Raw genomic sequence first — 20,623 nt, forward strand, 5'->3', positions numbered from 1 at the left:
AAGAATAACTCCTGATCCTCCTGCCTCCACTCCAAAGCCCTGGGGGCTGTACCACCACACCCAATTTTATTTGCCTTCATTCTCAAAACCTTTTTTTTTTTTTTTTCTTAATCTGAGAAGAAAGCCATACTTTCTATTTACCAGTGGCTTTTCAATGTTCCCTAAACGTAGCTAAGTCTCACCTGGTAAAAGGAAACATGGGTGTAGGGATTGTGTTGTCACTGGAGCCACCAAGTAGGAACTGCTGAATTACTCTGGTATCATTTAAAAGCCTGGCGTGGTGGCACATGCACGCCTTTAATGCCAACACTCAGGAGGCAGAGGTAGGAGGATCTTTGTGAGTTGGAGGCCACCCAGAGGCGACATACTAAATTCCATGTTAGCCTGGGGACCCTACCTCAAGAAACCAAAATAAATAAATAAATAGGCTTAATCAATAGCAAAGCACCTGAAAAAAATCTCCAGTAGCATCGCGTGTTATATTATTATTTTATTTCTACTGCATTATCTAATCAGATTTCTAGGAAACTGTTACATTTACTTGTCATTTAAAACTCTTTAGCATTTAGAAGTAGGTCAAGGTCATGTTGAGAAGGAGAATTATTATTATTCTTTTTTTTGGTTTTTTGAGGTAGGGTCTCACTCTAGCTCAGGCTGACCTGGAATTCACTATGGAGTCTCAGGGTGGCCTCGAACTCATAGCAGTCCTCCTACCTCTGCCTCCTGAGTGCTGGGATTAAAGGCATGCACCACCATATCCAGCTCTTTGGGTATTTTTGACACTATTAATAATGATGTGTTGAAAACGGATGCTCTAAACCATCTCATGTAGTAAAGCTGTTCTGCCTGTTGTACGTACTGAGAAGAAAAATCACAGCAATTCCTGAGAGGAAACGAAGATCTGTGGGATTGTGGGAAATAGATGAAGTAAATCCGATTCCTGGGTGTCATTCGAGCTATTTCCTATACCATCTTAGCTACGAGAGGGGCTAGTGGGCGCTTTTTGCCGTCACATTTGCTGAAGTTTAGATATGCGCTCTGTGCGCTTTATCTGCATTCGTTCATTTACTGCCCGAATCTCTGTAAAATTGGCATTACCATCTCAATTCTGGAGATGGGGAAGTCAGTAGTAAGGAGTTTGAGAAGGTGTCCGAGACAGGATCTGGGAAATAACACAGGGGCTCAAGTCCTTCACTGAACTCCACTCTTGCAAGCCTCTCTGCTGGAGTTAACATACTATCCTATACGGGCTTCCAATAAACACGTGAGGGAACAAGGGTAGAGTTTAATATAGAAAGTTGATTAATCCTTGTTTAAAAAATCATAATAAAGAACACTGAAAGCTACGCGTGGCAGCACGTGCCTGTCATTCCCGCACTGGGGACGCCGAGGCGGGAGAATCATGACTTCAAAATGAACTGTAGTGAGAGCCTGTTGGGTGACAGTCTTACAAAGAGCCCTGAAGTGAACGTCTGTAATGCGTAGCAAGTCCGACCATCCTAAGCACAGTCTGCAATCATCCTGCGAGTGTTCGGTTCCAGAATTCCATAAAATCAAATCCCAGTGAGAGGGGGAGCACTGCCTGTTTGCCCTTTACAGATCACCTCATAGAAGCCGGCGTTTCTTCTGACTTTGAAAGCATGAAACACTGGCGCAACTTGGATGGCCATATATTCAGTGTCGAACCCCAGAGGGTGTGGAAGAAATAAGTGCAGAAAGAGATGGATGAAGATAAAGAGGTAGAGTGCAGAAGGAAGAAAGGGAGGAAGTAAAAAAAAAATTGCAGACGCCTTGAATTACTGTCTCTTATACAGTTATTGATGGGTGTGAACTGTTGCTTAAAATGTGTGTGTGCGCACGCGCATGTTCACGGAAAGACATTTACTTGCAAGTGTGTATGCACGCTCACAACATAAGTACATATATATGTGTGTGCCACACTATATACTCACACATACACAAACGAAAGTGGCATGGATGAATTCCTGGAATCGTGACCTCCCCCATGATTATTTAGATGATTTCAAATGAATTTTCCTACAACACTGTTTGTAGTTTATGCAAAGAAAGGAAGCTGGTGGCACACAAAATTCTGCCCCGAGTAAATCTCAGCATTCCAGAGGTTGAGACAGAGGGGTGACAGGTGCCAAGCCAACCTGCTGTATAAAGGGACCCAAACTAGACCAAAACTTTGACAAACGTCACAGCAAAAGAAAACAGACAATCTAGCAAGTTGGTTAAGGAAGAACCTACTATTGTCTGAAGATTCAATATGGTATTTCTTATTTCCCTACAAGTTGGGTTCCTGTATACTATTAAGACTAAAAGTGCCAGAAAAAAAAGATGGTGTATAAAAAAAAATTCTAAATGAATCTCATCCTTATGAATTTGGGTCAAGGCATTTCATTGTTCCATAAGTCAGTTTTGGTAAAATTCGGAAAATAATATGTCATGGGTCTGTTCTGAGAGTTCAATATGCAGATGAATGTACAGTGCACATAAAATGAGCGTTTGCCACGTAAGCCTGCAAAGGTCTGATTCACTGCGGGTTGGATTCCCCGGCACCCATGTAAACTCGTTGGCCTAACCCGTTACACAGAGATCAGACAGGAGACTCGGGGAGGCGCAGAGGTCAGCAAGTCTGACGGAAATGGCAGGTTTGGGTGCAGCAATGGGCTCTGTCTCAAGAAAACATGCGGGGAGCCAGGCGTGGTGGCACACGCCTTTGATGCCAGCACTTGGGAGGCAGAGGTAGGAGAATCGCCGTGAGTTCGAGGCCACCCTGAGACTCCATAGTGAATTCCAGGTCAGCCTGGGCTAGAGTGAGACCCTACCTCGAAAAAACAAAACAAAACAAAAATAATAAAATAAACAAAAAAAAAAAAAAGAAAGAAGGAAGGAAGGAAGGAAAGAAAGAGAGAAAGAGAAAACAATGTTATGGGTGCTCATTATTATGCTAAGTATGACTTTTTTTTCTCAGGGTGGCCTCGAACTCTCGGCGATCCTCCTACCTCTGCCTCCCGAGTGCTGGGATTAAAGGCGTGCGCCACCACGCCCGGCTAAGTATGACTTTTTATACAGATTTATAACTTAGAATAGCAAAAAAGGCAACAACTAAATTGTAGAGAAAAATCAAGAGTCCGTTACATAGAAGTCAGTTTTCGTAGTTTTCGTCATTCTTCCTTCGTCACTCTTAAATCAATGTGACTAAAATTTTCATCAGAAGTGATATCTGATGAACTCAGCCTGGGCGATTTTCAAGTATATGAGCCATTAAAGGTCGGTAGTGAGGAGCCAGCCAGCCGTATTAAACTGCATTTGTTCAGCCTCTGTTTATCACCACAGCCACTCTCATGACAGTACTTACGCAACTTCTACTAGGAAACATTACATTTTAGTTCTGATTTCTTCAATTCCAAAAGCTACACCCTAACCTCATTCGAAAACCCATGGCAGAGCACACATCAGAGGAATCTTTGACAGTAAGATAGAACGTGGACCCTTCCCCGAGGGGAACCAAGAAAATCTATAGCCCTTTACCACTTACCAAATTAGACAAGATGGGACATAGGCTCCTCAAGCTGGGTTGAGTGACCTGAACTTTAAAGACACACTAGACATGACTGTGTTCACACGTCTCCGTCCCAGACACTTCACAGTATTTTCTGGGTCAAGATGTGTTAATTCTGACATTACCAACATTCAAGTAGCAACAACTCAGCTACATGTACCTTTGGATCTCCACAGGCTTTCCCTCCCCCAATCCCATTGTGTGAAACATCTTCTTTAAAAAAATATACATATTCATATATATATATATATATATATATATATATATATATATATACACATATATATATATGTATGTATATATATGAGAGAGAGAGGAAGAACATGGGTGCACCAGAGCATCTAACAACACCAAGGAGTTCCAGGCACCTGTACCGCCATGTGCATCTGGCTCGCATAGGTTCTGGGAAATTGAGACTGGGCCCTTATTCATGATGTGGGCAGATGAAAAGAAACCAACCACTCACGGGCAACAATAAGAGAGAGTCATCAATGGTTTCTCTTCTAGACAGCAGTCCACGGGCTGCCAAAAAGCATTTCCTCAATACAGGTCTTTACTGGCACCAGAATTTCCTCCATGAGTGCCTCAAAGCAGCCCTCATGGAAGGCAAAACGGCACCACGCTAAAGATGGGCTTGATGGGCACCTGCTTGAGCTCACTGGGAGACATTCAGAACATACCTCTTTGCATCTCTCCCTTAGTCCAAGAGAGTTCAGAGTATCCCCCCTCTGAAAAAAAACAAAACTGTACATCACTGCAATAATTGTTCCTAAATATTATTTGTCTCCTAGATATCATGGGGTGAAAAATTTGAAGTGGTTGTCTCAGAGAGAGAGAGAGAGACATGTCCGTATCCAACATGGTCGAACATTACACCAGATGACTAAGAGTTAATTAGTGGCCGAGGGATGTTGGCTTGAAACAAAGTGCATACTTAAGAAAGATGCCTTTGGCCATTACTCTCCATCTCTCACTTGAGGGACTGATGGACTTCCACTACCCCAATACCATTTCACCTCAGAACTCCCTAGCAGCTTTAGGCAAAGGATCCCATTTAATTTACTGTGCTTTCTGGAGTAGCCAGAATCATGCTGAAAAGCCTCGGCATCCTTCCTTTTCATTCAACTTGACACAGCTGTCATCAAACAATGGGCACGTGGACAGGTGCTGGGCACAGCCAAAATAGGGAAACCACGCCTATACCGCCTATACTGTCCTGAAATGTAACTTACTGAAAAGATGACGCACTGCAGTGTGCTCACCTTGTTTCTTTCCATTCCAAATACTATGTTCTGGGAGATCCAAAGCTTATGTTTAAAATCAAGGGGAAAGGGCCAGCGAGAGATGGCTTAGCAGTTAAGACGCTTGCCTGAGAAGCCTAAGGACCCATGTGCGACTCTCCAGGTCCCACAAAGGTGAGGCAAATGCCAGGTTGCACATGCCCACTAGGTGGCACAAATGTCTGGTGTTCAATTGCAGTGGCTGAGGCCCAGGTGTGCCAATTCTCTCTGTCATCTCTCTCTCTCTCTCTCTCTCTAAAAGAATAATTAAATAAAATCAAGGGAACAGATTGGAAGACCAGTTTATGAACTTCTTGTACATTGCTGTGTAGTTCCATTTATATTACTAAGCAATATCTACCTGCTTAGCGCTCTTATTTTTTTCCTTTTATTTTGCAGGGTTACCCTTCGTTGCAACACTTCCCCAAAGGAACAACAAGAAGGATTTCACCCCTGGTCACATTCAGCCAACTGGTACTTTCTAGGCTGCCGTAATCTTGAAATTTCAGATCATCATTCCAGGAGTTATTAGGTTGGAAAACAGCTTCCGGGCAAATGATGTTATTCTAGAAACTTTTTTTACACCAGAAATAGTAGTTGGATTATTTCTGCCTGGTGAGCAGTCCTGAGGCCTCGTTTTTAAATGTAATTTTGGTATTTTGACATCAGCACGCTTGCTTTTAAAGAACAGTACTTGTAAAGCAAAAGAGAGACCTGGGCAGGGGAGTGGGGGGAGAGTCAATAGATGAAGTGGCTTTTAAAAGGTTAACTAATTTCACAAGTGTATTCTTCTATTTTCTATGGTATTGAGGAGAGTTCTTACTTGAATCTTCAGTTTGATAGTCTTTTTAAAGGGGAATAGACCGTTGATGTCTTTATTAAAATTTTGTGAGTATTATTCCTTTCCAAACACCACAAGACAAAACTCGGTTTAAAAAAATATATTTGTGGGGCTGGAGAGATGGCTTAGCGGTTAAGCGCTTGCCTGTGAAGCCTAAGGACCCCGGTTCGAGGCTTGATTCCCCAGGTCCCACGTTAGCCAGATGTATAAGGGGGCGCACGTGTCTGGAGTTCGTTTCCAGTGGCTGGAGGCCCTGGTGCAGTGCCCCCCACCCATGCTCTCTGTCACTCTATAATAAGTAAATAAATAAAAATTAGAAATATCATATAATATATATATATACACACACATACATACATACACACACATACTAGCTATTGAAAAATTGTTCCTTCCAGGCATGTTGGGGCCCAGCAATTGGGAGGTAGAGATAAGAGGATGTCCATGAATTTCAAGTCCAGCCTGAAACTACATAGTAAATTCCAGGTCAGCCTAAGCTAGAACAAGACGCTACCTCCAAAAATAAACAAACAAAAATGATTCCTATCCCTAAACTTAAAATATTTGGATATAAATTTTAATATCAATAGAAAATGTGAAATTTTTTTAAAATATTTTTTATTTGTTTATTTGAGAGTGACAGAGAGAGAAAGAGGGGGAGAGAGAGAGAGAATGGGCACACCAGGGCCTCCAGCCACTGCAAATGAACTTCAGAGGCATGCGCCCCCTTGTGCATCTGGCTAACGTGGGTCCTGGGGAATTGAGTCTCCATCCGGGGTCCTTAGGCGTCACAGGCAAGCGCTTAACCACTAAGCCATCTCTCCAGCCTGGAAATTTTTTTTAAAATACCTGTTACAATTTGAATATGAAATGCCCGTGACACCCTCATGTGTTGAAGGGTTAGTCTCCGTTATTATGGAAGATTGTGGAAACTGAGGAGGTGACATATACTTGGAGGTAGCAGGAGGCAGGACTTTGAAGATTAGTCCTCTTTCCACTTCTTTCCTCATGCTCTGCTTCCTGACCACCATGAGGTGAGTAGACTCAGTCACAGATTCCTACCACCATGATGTTCAGCCACCCACAGGCTGTGGTGCATGGAAACACGTAACCATGGACTACACCCTCTGCAATTGTGAGCCAAAATGAATGATTCCTTCTTTAAGCAGATTCTGTTAGGAAAAGGTGGTGGATTACAAAAGCCACAAAGCATCTCATCTTTACCAAAAATCATTATTTGAGGCTATCCATCTGATCTGTAAGAATGGTGAGAAGTGATCGTTTTAGAAATTGATTTTTTTTACATCCAAATTATTTAAACAATCCTTCAAATACACCTTAAAAATAAATATGTATTTTTAATAAAGTGGTTCATCATTGGACCATTGTACTGTCATAGTCAATTTTTCTATTGAGTTGCTTGATTATTAAAGTGACCAAAGGGGAGGAAGAAAGTGTAATGTCAAATTTTCAAGAAATCCAGCTGTAGATATATCTGAAGTCATGGGCACAAATTATGTTCATAACAATGAGATAAATGTTTCATTGTTAAGTGACTATAAATACATCCACTTACATAAATTTCAGTATATATTAATTTTATTAATCTGTGTTTAATATTGAGCCAATCCTCTATTAAATAGTATATTTAAAGCATATACTACTTAATAGAACTGAATATTGAAACTGATATTTATTAAATATTCATTAAACACTACTAAAGATTTATATGCTACATAAATACGGCATATGAAATGCATTTTTATAGTCATATGCAGCAGACCTATGCAGCCTGCACAGACCTACTATACAGGTGTAAAATGAGCCTGGTGCACGGCTGGCCACAGCTGGTAAAGGCTACAGGCTGCATCATGTGAGAGGCCTCATTTCATTGTAATCTTTTCAGCATCGTTGATTGTGGCATTTTTAATCTTTGCCAATTTGCTAAATGAACTATGATCTCATGCTTAATCGCCATTACTTGATCACTTATAAAAATCAAAAATTTTATGTTTATTTCCTATTTGATTTCTCCCTCTTATTAATTGCATATTTACATTACTTCTTACCTCATTATTAATTTGTAATCAGCTTAAATAATATTTCAATTACAGATGAACATACGAAATTTCCAGCAGTTGAACCATTTTATTAAGAATGGTTGTCTGGGGCTGGAGAGATGGCTTAGCGGTTAAGCGCTTGCCTGTGAAGCCTAAGGACCCCGGTTCGAGGCTCGGTTCCCCAGGTCCCACGTTAGCCAGATGCACAAGGGGGCGCACGCGTCTGGAGTTCGTTTGCAGAGGCTGGAGGCCCTGGCGCGCCCATTCTTTCTCTCTCCCTCTATCTCTCTGTGTCTGTCGCTCTCAAATAAATAAATAAATAATTAAAAAAAAAAAAAAGAATGGTTGTCTGTACCCTTCACTGAAACACTCTGCTCAGACACTTCTCATGTTCTCGTTTGCAGAGTTTATTTTTCAAGAAGTGAATAAGCATTTACGCTTAGGTCATCAAAGCTATCAAAAATTTTCTTTTGGTCACTTGCTTTCAATGTGAGAGTGAAGCTGGAGAGATGACTTAATGGTTAAGCACTTGCCTGTGAAGCCAAGAACCTTGGTTCAAGGCTCAATTCCCCAGGACCCACATAAGCCAGATGCACAAGGGGGCGCAAGCATCTGGAGTTCATTTGCAGTGGCTGGAGGCCCTGGTGCACCCATTCTCTCTCTTTCTATCTCTACCTCTTTTCTCTCTCTCTGTCTCTCTGCTATTCTCAAAGAAATAAATAAAAATAAACATCAATAGGGCTGGAGAGATGGCTTAGCAGTTAAACACTTGCCTGTGAAGCCTAAGGACCCTGGTTCAAGGCTTGATTCCTCAGAACCCACGTTAGCCAGATGCACAAGGGGGTGCACGTGTCTGGAGTTCGTTTGCAGTGGCTGGAAGCCCTGGTGCACCCATTCTCTCTCTCTCTCTCCATCTGTCTGTCACTCTCAAATAAATAAATAAAAATTAACAAGAAATAATAAATAAAATAAATAAACAACAACAATAACAAAAAGAAATCCCAATCTCCATGACTCTTGCACATACACACTATTATACATTACAGAATTTATGATTTCTTTTGTCAAGAAGCAGTGATATAGAAATTTTACTTTTTATCTAAATACAAGATTGCTTTGAAGCAATACTTTTCACACCAATTTAAAAACATTAATATGATATCTGTGTCAAAAAGACTTCACTATAAGATTGTAGTCAAATTCCCTAATGACAGACTAAACAACATGCTTACATTACATCATATCTTATTGTAAACGTCAATGATGTGCTGTGAGATATCACCTGTTTTAAGCAAATTAACAAAAAGTTGCACGTATCAGGCAATACTTTAATAATCAAAAGTTTTCAGGTTCAAAGTTACTTAAAAATTACTAAGTACGGGCTGGGGGGCAGAATGACTCAGCAGTTAAACACATTCGCATGCATACGTGCTGACCCAAGTTTGATTTCTCAGCACCCAAGTAAACAAGGTGGCGGGGACACACCCTAACCCATCCTTGACAAGGGAAGGCGGGGCCAGGAGAATCCAGAAACAACTGACCTATCCAATGGCAAAAGTAACATTGGAGACCATGCCTCAAAATAAAAGGTGATTGACATCCTCCACCCCAACACAGGCACGCCCATGATCATGCAAAGTTGTACACACACACACACACACACACACACACACGCACGCACGCACTCAAATAAAAAATTTTAAAGCTAGGAAATATTTTCACATTCATAACAAATCTTAGTCATTCCACTCTAACTAGTACATGCTGCTGCATTCTCGTTCACAGCCTCTGACTGTGGGGAAGAAACCATTCCACTCAAAAGATGCATTACGAGAATTTTCACATCCTATCTTGGCAGAGTTCTATGGGAAGTTGTTAGAACTGCATCTTAGTTGCTCATCATTCTAAAGAAAGGCAAGAAATAACCTTTTGCTTGCTTTCAATCAGTGTCTTAACGATTTATGGTCAAGACTCGATGCATTATTTTATCTGAAGGAAAATGTCTCTTAATTACAAATAATAGCTGAACAGGAGAGCAGTGTTTAACTAGTTTTCTTTTTTTTTTTTAATTAAATCACTCACACTCTTTTTTTTTTTAACCAACTGACTTGCTAAAAGTATTAAAATAATTTTCCTTTAACTTTTGAGAGATTCCAAATCAGTGTTTCAGTGAATGAGGAGAGTGGAGGGCATGGAAACATCGTAAGAATTGGAGTTATCTTCTGCCAAGCTCCTACAAGCCGGTGGAGCAGCCCTGCCCTCACGAGGACCTGGTTCCAAGACCTTTACAACGGAGCATCTTGGCCTCAACTGCATTGTGCTGCTTAAGTGGATGCACAAATGGAAATGAATTCTGCAATTCAAATGTGCTGGAAAATTCCCCCAGTACACTCCACGGCCCATACTTGAAACACCCAGAAAATAAGGCTAATAATTTTATGCCAACCTATTTACATAGATAATAAATATTTTTATGTGAAGTGAGAAAACCATCAAGATAAGCATTTAAACAAAATGATGTTTGTGGGTTGCATGTGTGTGTCGAGAAAAATGTCATAAGGTTATGGTGCCATTGGATTTCAGCATTCTCTCAACATACTTTGCATGATAATGTTTCGTTAACTTTGCGAGACTGAACTGAGCTGACAATACACACACTCACAAAAGGGGGCTTCCTCAAGGGAGTCAGGTTAATGTAGGAAAAGACGGCTTGGGACCAGGGTGACGGCCGAGATAAGTACCTGGTGTGCAAGCATGAAAACCCGAGTTTGATCTGCAGCACTCATTCAAAAAAAGCTAGGCATGGTAGAGCATGCCTCCAGCCTCAGTGTCAAATCACAAGGACCTCTGGGGATTTCTGACTAGCTATTGTAACTTAGTTGGTGAGCTCCAAGTTAAGTGTGGGACCTTGCATCAAAAAAGAAAAGTAAGGGCTGGAGAGATGGCTTAGCGGTTAAGCACTTGCCTGTGAAGCCTAAGGACCCCGGTTCGAGGCTCGGTTCCCCAGGTCCCACGTTAGCCAGATGCACAAGGGGGCGCACGCGTCTGGAGTTCGTTTGCAGAGGCTGGAAGCCCTGGCGCGCCCATTCTCTCTCTCTCCCTCTATCTGTCTTTCTCTCTGTCTATCACTCTCAAAATAAATAAAATAAATAATGAACAAAAAATATTAAAAAAAGAAAAGTAAGACATAAAGAGAGAAAGAAAGAAAGGAAGGAAGGAAGGAGGGAGGGAAGGAAGGAAGGAAGGAAGGAAGGAAGGAAGGAAGGAGGGAGAAGAAAGAAAGAAAGAAAGAAAGAAAGAAAGAAAGAAAGAAAGAAGAAAAAATGAGAAGACACCCAACATTGACCTCCAGCCTGTGCACGCGCGCATGCACGAACTCACACCACACACATACACAAACAAAAAAATGATCTGTTGTGATGAATAAAGGCTATGAAATAAGCAAGAGTTACAGGATTAGTAAAAGAAATTGTATTCCTTTCAGGAAATACTGCAGAACAAGTTGCTGCTGCTTGAGAAACATCGGACTCGCGTGCTTTCGGGACTCAGTTCCCCTGCGTGTTACCCGAGACGTGAAGGTGAGGTCTTGGCTCGCAGAGCCTCAGTAGCCTGCGTCTGAACAGCTGGGCTGGGACACTTCCTGCCTCCCTTCTTTGCAAACAAAAACTGAGGCTTTGATTTCAGAGGGTCACTGGATTTGGCCATGGTCTTCAGAGCTTGTTAATTATTATGTGCTCAGAGTAATGCGAATTTTTATCTGCAGGTGGCAGACCTTTTTTAATCAACTTCAATCATATTCAGTATTTTGTTTTGGTGAGTATTTTTTTTTTTGAAGTGCCACCCACATTAAAGTGGGTAGTGTGCCGTGCAGAGTCCTCGTTAATGCTGCACATTTACATGACAGCTTTGTCAACAAAGTGGCTCGTTCTCAAAGGCCACTGGACCCTGCCAGGGTAAATGCCTTTAAAAATTGTATATTGCAAGGTAATCTTTAATTATACAGAACTCATTTGACAATTTATAGTATATTTGGGATTATTTTTCTTTTCCAAGCAATAATAAAACATTTTACTTTCTCAATTAGGATAACTGTGTGTGTGTGGGGGGGGGGGAGAAGTGACTGGATTTGATCCAGAGTTAAACTAAAGAGCTTGCCCATTTGCAAGTAAAAAGAAAGGTGACCACAAGGCAGGGATAAATCACAAGTACTCACGATCAGTTATTATTAACCTGCTAAAGGGCTATAGTAAATGACTATAAATACAGAAGGACACAGGGAAACAAAAAATAATAATAATTGCCATAATGGTACAGCTAACCCTTCTTCAGAGAGCCACTGCACCCCAAGGTGTCATTGTGAAATCCTGCTGTAATGGGTGTCATCTGCGCAGTGTACGAGCTGCCTTTTCAGCCAAGCTTTTCCCTGGACACTCATATTTTGTTGGGAACGGCGTTTTAAAACGAATCATTTGAAAACACACCTAAGTTAAATTACCAGGTTGGAGAGATGACTTAGTAGCTAAGGAGATTGCCTGCAAAGCCTAAGAACGCCTGTTAGATTCTCCAGGTCCCACATGAGCCAGACACACAGGGATGCAAGCGCGCAATGTCACACGTGTTCACAAGGGGGCGCAGGTGTCCACAGCTCGTCTGCAAGAGCTGAAGGCCCCGGCACACCCGTTCTCTCTCTCTCTCTCTCTCCCTCCCTGCCTTCTTTTTTTTTTTTAAAAAAACCAACTGACTTGCTAAAAGTATTAAAATAACTTTCCTTTAACTTTTGAGAGATTCCAAATCAGTGTTTCAGTGAATGAGGAGAGTGGAGGGCATGGAAACATCGTAAGAATTGGAGTTATCTTCTGCCAAGCTCCTACAAGCCGGTGGAGCAGCCCTGCCCTCACGAGGACCTGGTTCCAAGACCTTTACAACGGAGCATCTTGGCCTCAACTGCACTGTGCCGCTTAAGCTGATGCACAAATGGAAATGAATTCTGCAATTCAAATGTGCTGGAAAATTCCCCCAGTACACTCCATGGCCCATACTTGAAACACCCAAAATTGAACCTGGGTCCTTAAGCTTTGCAGGCAAGAAGTGCCTTAACCACTAAGCCATCTCTCCAGCCCACATGCCTTCATTTTAAAGAGTGTCTTTTGCATTTTGAAACCATCATCACGTTATATCACTCAAACACACACACACACACACACACACACACACACCAAGCTATCCAAAGGGACAAAAGCAACAAAGCAACCAGATGATATTTTGATAAGTTGCACAGTGCTTCAACTTACCTTGAGACAAAGACCATCATTTCATGACTGGTTCTTCAATCAGTGAATAATATATAATCTCATTATTCATTTTGGCCTTTGAAAAAATATTATACTTCACATCTCTTTTTCTTGGAAACTAGGTAATCCTGAGTGCTGATCCCCACCTCCTTTTTATAAGAAAATTATGGGCTGGAGAGATGGCTTAGTGGTTAAGAGCTTGCCTGAGAAACCTAAGGACCCCGGTTCGAGGCTCAACTCCCCAGGACCCACATTAGCCAGATGCACAAGGGGGCGTATGCGTCTGGAGTTCATTTGCAGTGGTTGGAGGCCCTGGCGCGCCCATTCCCTCTCTCTCCATCTGCCTCTTTCTCTCTCTGTCTGTCACTCTCAAATAAATAAATAAAAAGTAACAAAAAAAATTTTAAAAAAAGAAAATTATTTATTTATTTATTTGAGTGGGATAGAAAGAGGCAGAGAGAGAGAGAGAGAGAGAGAGAGAGAGAATGGGTGTTCCAGGGCCTCCAGCTACTGCAGACGAACTCCAGATGCATATGTCACCTTGTACATCTGGCTTACATGGGTCCTGGGGAATTGAACCAAGGTCCTTTGGCTTTGCAGGCAACTGCCTTAACCGCTGAACCATGTCTCCAGCCTGATCCCCATCTTCTTTTTGAGGACAACAATATGAAATGATTCCAGCATTGACCTTCCGTAATTGGTATTTGCTAGAGATGTTTTCCACCCCCGTAAGGAAGGGCTCCAGTTTTCAGCTCGCTGAAATGCCAGGAGTCGCTATTGAATTTGATCAACTGCCTGTTGTTTATTGATATGATCGTGTGGTAGTTTATTTTCCATTGTGTTATGTCAACAAGCCTTGAATTTCTGCATTAAAGCAATCAGGTCACGTTAAGTGGTACTCAGTTTTTAAAATTTACTTATTTAGTGTGTGTCTGTGTGTTCACACGTGTGTTCCTGCACACAGACACGGGACTGCAGAGTCCCACCGCAGCTTCCAGAGTTTTACTTAGGGTCTGAGGATCTGAACCCAAGCAGCCAAAGTCACACTGCCAACACACGATTCTCTCTGTACACTGATGACTCTGTTTTGTTAATGAATTTATTCATTATGAGAGCAATGGGCCTGAAAATGTCCATTTCCACACTATCCATTTTTTTTTTGTTTGTTTGTTTTAGGTTTGGTTATTTATTTGATACTATGGGACCAGAAAGTATGGTCACCTCTTGTACATTGTGAAGAAACTTCAAATTATAATGACTGCGTTTTCAGCTTTGCTGGATCTGAAATTTGTTTGGGAGGGATAAGTTTGATGACTGAATAAAACTTTACATATGCCACAGAGATGTTCAGATGCTTTAGTCCCTTCTCCCTCAGTTTTCTTGAACCTTCTATTTTTTATTTATTTATTTATTTGTTTGTTTATTTATTTATTTATTTATTTATTTATTTATTTATTTGAGAGCGACAGACACAGAGAGAAAGACAGATAGAGGGAGAGAGAGAGAATGGGCGCGCCAGGGCTTCCAGCCTCTGCAAACGAACTCCAGACATGTGCGCCCCCTTGTGCATCTGGCTAACGTGGGACCTGGGGAACCGAGCCTCGAACCGGGGTCCTTAGGCTTCACAGGCAAGCGCTTAACTGCTAAGCCATCTCTCCAGCCCTCGAACCTTCTATTTTACTAGTAGGGTTGGAATGCATCCACCTCCCTCCAACATCAGTGTGTCCACATCTCAGCCCTGACCCTGCTGCTTACAGCCCCACACCAGCTGAGCTCTGACACAATTCCATCAGAGGTTTGCTTTTTGGTTTTATGTTTTGTTTTTGTTTTTACCTCTCTCTTCAACAACTTCCACTATCTCACTGCTTTGTCCTTTGCTATCTCCTACTTCAATACTTTTGTTCTTAATTTCATTAAGGTCTTTTTTTCCCTACTGCTGTGACTGCTCTTTTTGTTTGTTCTGAGACATGATCTCACGTAGCCTAGGCTGCCCACACTCTCACTGGGTAGCCGAAACTATGTTTGGACTCCTGACCTTCCTGCCTCTCCTCCTAAATCCTGGGATTACAGCCATTACAGTCTAGCTCAGTACTATGCAAAAATATTTTTTTAAGTGTTACATGATGTTTGTATATGTTTATAGAGTATCATACACAATTCAATATATGTACATAATGTAGAACGCCCACAGCCAGGTAATTCTTGTTTCTTTCTCTAACCTTCATCATTTATATGTGTTGGGATATAGCTTCTTAAGATGAAATCCTGGCCTTTTAGTTGTTACTCTTACTTTGTTTATAAATATATTGATTCAGATCATAACTTTCCTCATAAACACTTTTTGAACTCTCTATGTAAGTCTTTACTAGAATGGTTATAACTATTGTAAAATATTTCCAGTTTCTATTATGATTTCTTTTTTTTTTTTTTGTTTTTTTTTGGTTTTTTTTTTTGTTTTTCGAGGTAGGGTCTCACTCTGGTCCAGGCTGACCTGGAATTAACTCTGTCATCTCAGGGTGGCCTTGAATTCATGGCAATACTCTTACCTCTGCCTCCCGAGTGCTGGTATTAAAGGTGTGCGCCATCACGCCCGGCTTATTATGATTTCTTTTTAGTTGTGAAACTATATTTCAGTCTGTTTGGTTGCCTACCTACACCTTAATTTACTTTTCATACTCTTTGAAACGTTTGAATATGCCTGAGACTATACGAAAATGCACTTACTCAGTGATCACCTGGCCAGCTTTTTGTAACCATTTCATGTGTCCTTCAAAATAATCTCAGTTAGTTTTCAGCTATATTCCAGGATTTACACGTGTGCATGAGTTAAATGATCTTCCCTTGCTTTTCCATTTTAAGTGTTTTCTGACTCCTGCCTATTGTATTCTTTTAATTGCTAAGAGAAGTGAGTTAATATTCTTGCTTTTGTGGATTTGCTTATTTCTCCTTATTGTTGTGTCAATTTACTTTATAATATGTTTGAATTTACTTTAAGGTTTTTGTTATCAGGAGCACTTAGATTGAATATCGTTCTATCTTCTCACAGAGGAGAAATTTACAGAGTACCTGTATCAATAACATTGGACTAGTGTGCAGTCTATTTGGCTTAATGGACTGGAAGCTGAACTAACACCTGTGTAGTGTTTACACGATAGGTTATTCTGAACCACTGTTTACCCATTGCACAGCAGAATCTGAGGCATGATTATTAAGCAATGAACCCAGCAGCTTAAGTATTATAGTCAGGACATGGTCCTTCTCCTCACATAGCTGGAATTCTGACTCCTCCAATCTTACAAGATAACATAATACTCAAAAACTATGTTTTTAAAAGAAAGCAAGCATTCTTGATGAAGAGCTAGAGTATTTGAACTCCTTCTCTTATGCAAACAAAAGAAAGCGATGTGGGTAAAGTTTCACATTTTGTCTTCGAAAAGGGCATGGGTCTACCAGGAACCTTGCGTGCTTGTTAAGTGCCTTTTATGGCACAGTGGCTCAAGCTGCTGTGGCTTAAAAAGAAGTCGCTAGGCTTTGATTGAATCAAAGTTCCTAAGTGGTTGTGGGAGTCTACTTAAGAAGGAAGACTCAGTGAAACCAGGCTTCAGGAAAAATAGCTGAAAAAAGCACGAGAACTGGCAATTTCATCTCTCTTTGAGGAAATACATACTGAGCAATTTATTTTTCAAACATGGAGGAACCAAGCAACTTATATAAACCTTCTTCCTCAAATTTCAATATTAAATCATGATTATTATTAAAACATTTATAAACTGTGAAGGAAACTAAAAGCTCTCAAGATTCATGATCCAGAGCTAATCATATGTGATATTTTATTTTTACATTAACTTCACATGCTCATAATATACATGTGAATATATGTGGATGTGTACACAAAAATTTTGCAGTACACTGGATCCTCAATGTAGATTCTGTCTTATTTCACTAAAATAACATCATGATCATTCTCATGTTATTTGAGATTCTTCAAAATGATTTTATTAGCTGTATAATATCCTATTATTTATTTATTATTTATTTGGTTTTACGAGGTAGGGTCTCACTGTAGCTCAGGCTGACCTGGAATTCACTCTGTATTCTCAGGATGGCCTTGAACTCACGGCAATCCTCCTACCTCTGCCTCCCGAGTGCTGGGATTAAAGGCGTTCGCCACCACGCCTGGCATTTTATTTTATTTTATGAAACTTATATTACCATTGAAGTCAGGCAACTACTTAGGGTGAAAGGTTGGAAAAGGTTTGTCCAAGCTTATTGGAGAAAGAAGCAAACAGGTTTAGCTACATTAACATCTTATAAAATAGACTTTAAACCCAAAATAATAAAAATAGATAATGAAGGTCAATTTTTACTCGTTAAGGGAGCATTCCATCGTGAAGACACCACAATCAAACTTGAATCATTTAAGTTGTTGTTCTTAGCAGTGTAAGGGTCAGACAATTCTAGTCAGGTTACGTTCTAATACCCATCACCTTATTCCTCTGCTGTAAGAACTCCCCAAAGTTTATCTTCTGAGGTGGGAACTCATTTGCCAGCATGGACTGAAGGTGGGTGCTGTCACGTGACAATGTTCCAGCCAATGAAAGTGAAGAAGAAGAGATCGTCTTTAATGGGAAGATGGACATTTTTCCTTTCAACAATTCTTTCTTGGATTGCTGAAATATAAACTCTGTGTATTCCAAAATGCAAGGTGCCAAGTCATGTGGTTAGCATAGAAGTTTCCAGGCATCTGAAGATGGTAAACCCTTGCATTGGAGAAGTGTAAAATGCAATCGTATTTAACCTATTCTTTTAAAGTATGTACAACCAAATATTTTCCAGAGTAGAAATTTTTGCATAGGATAGTTTGAAAATAATTCAGGCACTTAAAAGAGATGCCCCAATCACTTACTGAAACGTCAAACAAATGTAGTCTCTGTCTAACATTACTGAACATGTCCAGTCCCCTAAGCTCTTAGAATAATATTCATTGCTAACCACTTGGTAATAAGTAGTATTTGAGGTATGAGTTTTTGCATTTTATTAAAATTAATTTTTACATTAGAGTGGTATTTATTATTTTCTCTTATATATATCACTATGTATTTAATTGTATTATTGGGCTTTTTGTGTTTTTGCATTTGTTATTGAGATAGGTCTCTTATAACCCAGTCTGGCCTTGAAGTTGCTAAGTAGCCAAGCCTGGCCTTGAGTTCCTGATCATTCTGTGTCCCCCTCCCAAACCTCCCAAACCCTCTGGGATTGCAGTCATGCCTCACCATGCCTAGATCAAATTTAATTAATTAAGTAAATTAATATGACAGTAGCTTTTTTATATAAAAGTTCTTAATTTTTGACTTTTACATCTGTCACATGCATTGGAATTAGAAGTTATACATTATGACTTGCTTCTTAATTTTTATCTGTACTGGAATTTTTATTAATAAAACTATAGTTTTATGTTTTCAGTGATTTGTTGGGACTGATCCTGTACACACTTACATAAAAATCCACTACTTGTTATGCTTTCTTCTATATAATTTTATTCATCTGGAATATGTGGAGTGGAACTTATATTTTAATAACATAATTTAGGATTTTAGTAATTTATTTACACAAATATACACTATCTTGAAGGCCTAAATATATAAGTCATAAGGCTTCAAGAACGGTGTATTGTAAATTCTAGGTCACTATGCCAGACCATTTTTTAAATGTCTTTCCTTTTTTAGCTATCAACAGATTTCCCTTCTAATCTTATATCTTACCAAGGATAATTATCCTCCAAAGGGTAGAATCCCATATTTTGTAATTTCTCTGCCATCATTATATCATGTCTAGTCAGCATAAGATTATATTTTAAAAGGGGGGGGGATATCCAACTCCAGCTCTATGCTCATTTGTTTTCTGCTCCTGACCCAGTAAGTGTGATTTTTTTTAAATTTTTTATTTATTTATTTGAGAGCGACAGACACAGAGAGAAAGACAGATAGAGGGAGAGAGAGAGAATGGGCGTGCCAGGGCTTCCAGCCTCTGCAAACGAACTCCAGATGCGTGCGCCCCCTTGTGCATCTGGCTAACGTGGGACCTGGGGAACTGAGCCTCAAACCGGGGTCCTTAGGCTTCACAGGCAAGCGCTTAAGAACTAAGCCATCTCTCCAGCCCCAAGTGTTATTTTTATTAAAAGGATAAAGAACTAATTCCTGGGCTGGAGGGATGGCTTACTGGTTAAGGAACTTGCCTGCCAAGCCTACCAACTCAGGTTCAATTCCCCAGTACTCACAAAAGCCAGATACACAAGGTGGTGCATGTGCTATAGTTCATTTGCAGTGGCTGGAGGCTTCTCTATCTGCTTCTCTCTCTTTCTTTCTTTTTCTCTCACATAAATAAATGAATAAATACAATATTAAAGAGAAATATTTCCTAAATGCACACACAGATAATTGCTCACAAAATTTCTCTGCCAGCAAACTGGAACATAGTTGCTTGGTCTCAACAAATTTTGTGTGCATGTGTGCGTGTATAAATATACCTTGGGGGCTGGAGAGATGGCTTAGCGGTTAAGCACTTGCCTGTGAAGCCTAAGGACCCCGGTTCGAGGCTTGGTTCCCCAGGATCCATGTTAGCCAGATGCACAGGGGGGGCACATGCATTTGGAGTTCTTTGCAGTGGCTGGAAGCCCTACCACACCCATTCACTCTCTCTCTCTCTCTCTCTCTCTCTCTCTCTCTCTCTCTCTCTCTCGATCTCTCTCCCTCCCTCCCTCCGTCTTTCTCTCTCTCTGTCACTCTCAAATAAATAAATAAGAATGAACAAAAAAAAATTTAAATAAATAAATAAATATACCTTGGAATATTTTTTGGAAAAATTTTCTAAAATGTGTGATCAACCCATTGTGACCCCAAATATTTCATTTGCAACAACAAAGTAGCAAAAATATTTCATGGAACTTTTTTTTTTTTTTTAGTGGAGAAACAAAGAAGCTTTTGCAATTTCAAGAGACGTGTATCTCATTATGCGAATGAAAGGACATATTGCTATTGTCTGCCAGTTTAGAAACAGTCCCTTCCTCAGTCTCAAAATGATCAACCAGTTATCATCTGGATCTAAAAGACCATGTACTGTATCTTATACATGCATTAGTTTCCTATATTTTCACTCAAGTAAAATTAGAGATAGCGTATGAACTTCCATTTCTATGAAGTAGCAAATTAAAAAATCACTTTTCACAACTTTCCAATGCGCTTCGTAATGATACCCTTCTCTTACCCAATGCAGCCGTGCAGGTCCCCGTTTGGCTTCCAGATCTTGTAAACAGATTCAAGCAGGAATTGTGTCATCAGCAAGAGGAATGCTGGGGACAAAAAAGAGTAGTTCATTAACAGCGCATCGTGTCATTTAGTAATCATATCAACATGACGTTCTTGGAAGTCGGAGTTGTCTAGGACAAGAGCCGCTCAACTAGGACTTTGTTTTTCTTAACTTCCTCAGGTGATACAAAATGTCAGCGGCCAATCCTGGAGATCTCAGTTGACAAATCACCCAAGCATGGTGCTCTCTAGCTAGTACTGCCCTGCCTGTTCAAT

The 20,623-nt window shown here is 40.4% G+C and overlaps 1 protein-coding gene across 1 annotated transcript in view; it reads right to left on the bottom strand.

Annotated features, from left to right (window-relative positions):
• Sox5 (SRY-box transcription factor 5) overlaps positions 1-20,623 on the bottom strand; it is an 896,761-nt gene that overhangs the window by 771,169 nt on the left and 104,969 nt on the right. Inside the window, exon 2 of the mRNA XM_045139445.1 lies at positions 20,307-20,391. The gene's annotated coding sequence lies outside the window, so the exon portion shown is untranslated. The remainder of the gene's footprint in view (positions 1-20,306; positions 20,392-20,623) is intronic.

The sequence above is a fragment of the Jaculus jaculus genome, chromosome 22 (genome assembly GCF_020740685.1).
Source record: "Jaculus jaculus isolate mJacJac1 chromosome 22, mJacJac1.mat.Y.cur, whole genome shotgun sequence".
Lineage (NCBI taxonomy): Eukaryota > Metazoa > Chordata > Mammalia > Rodentia > Dipodidae > Jaculus > Jaculus jaculus.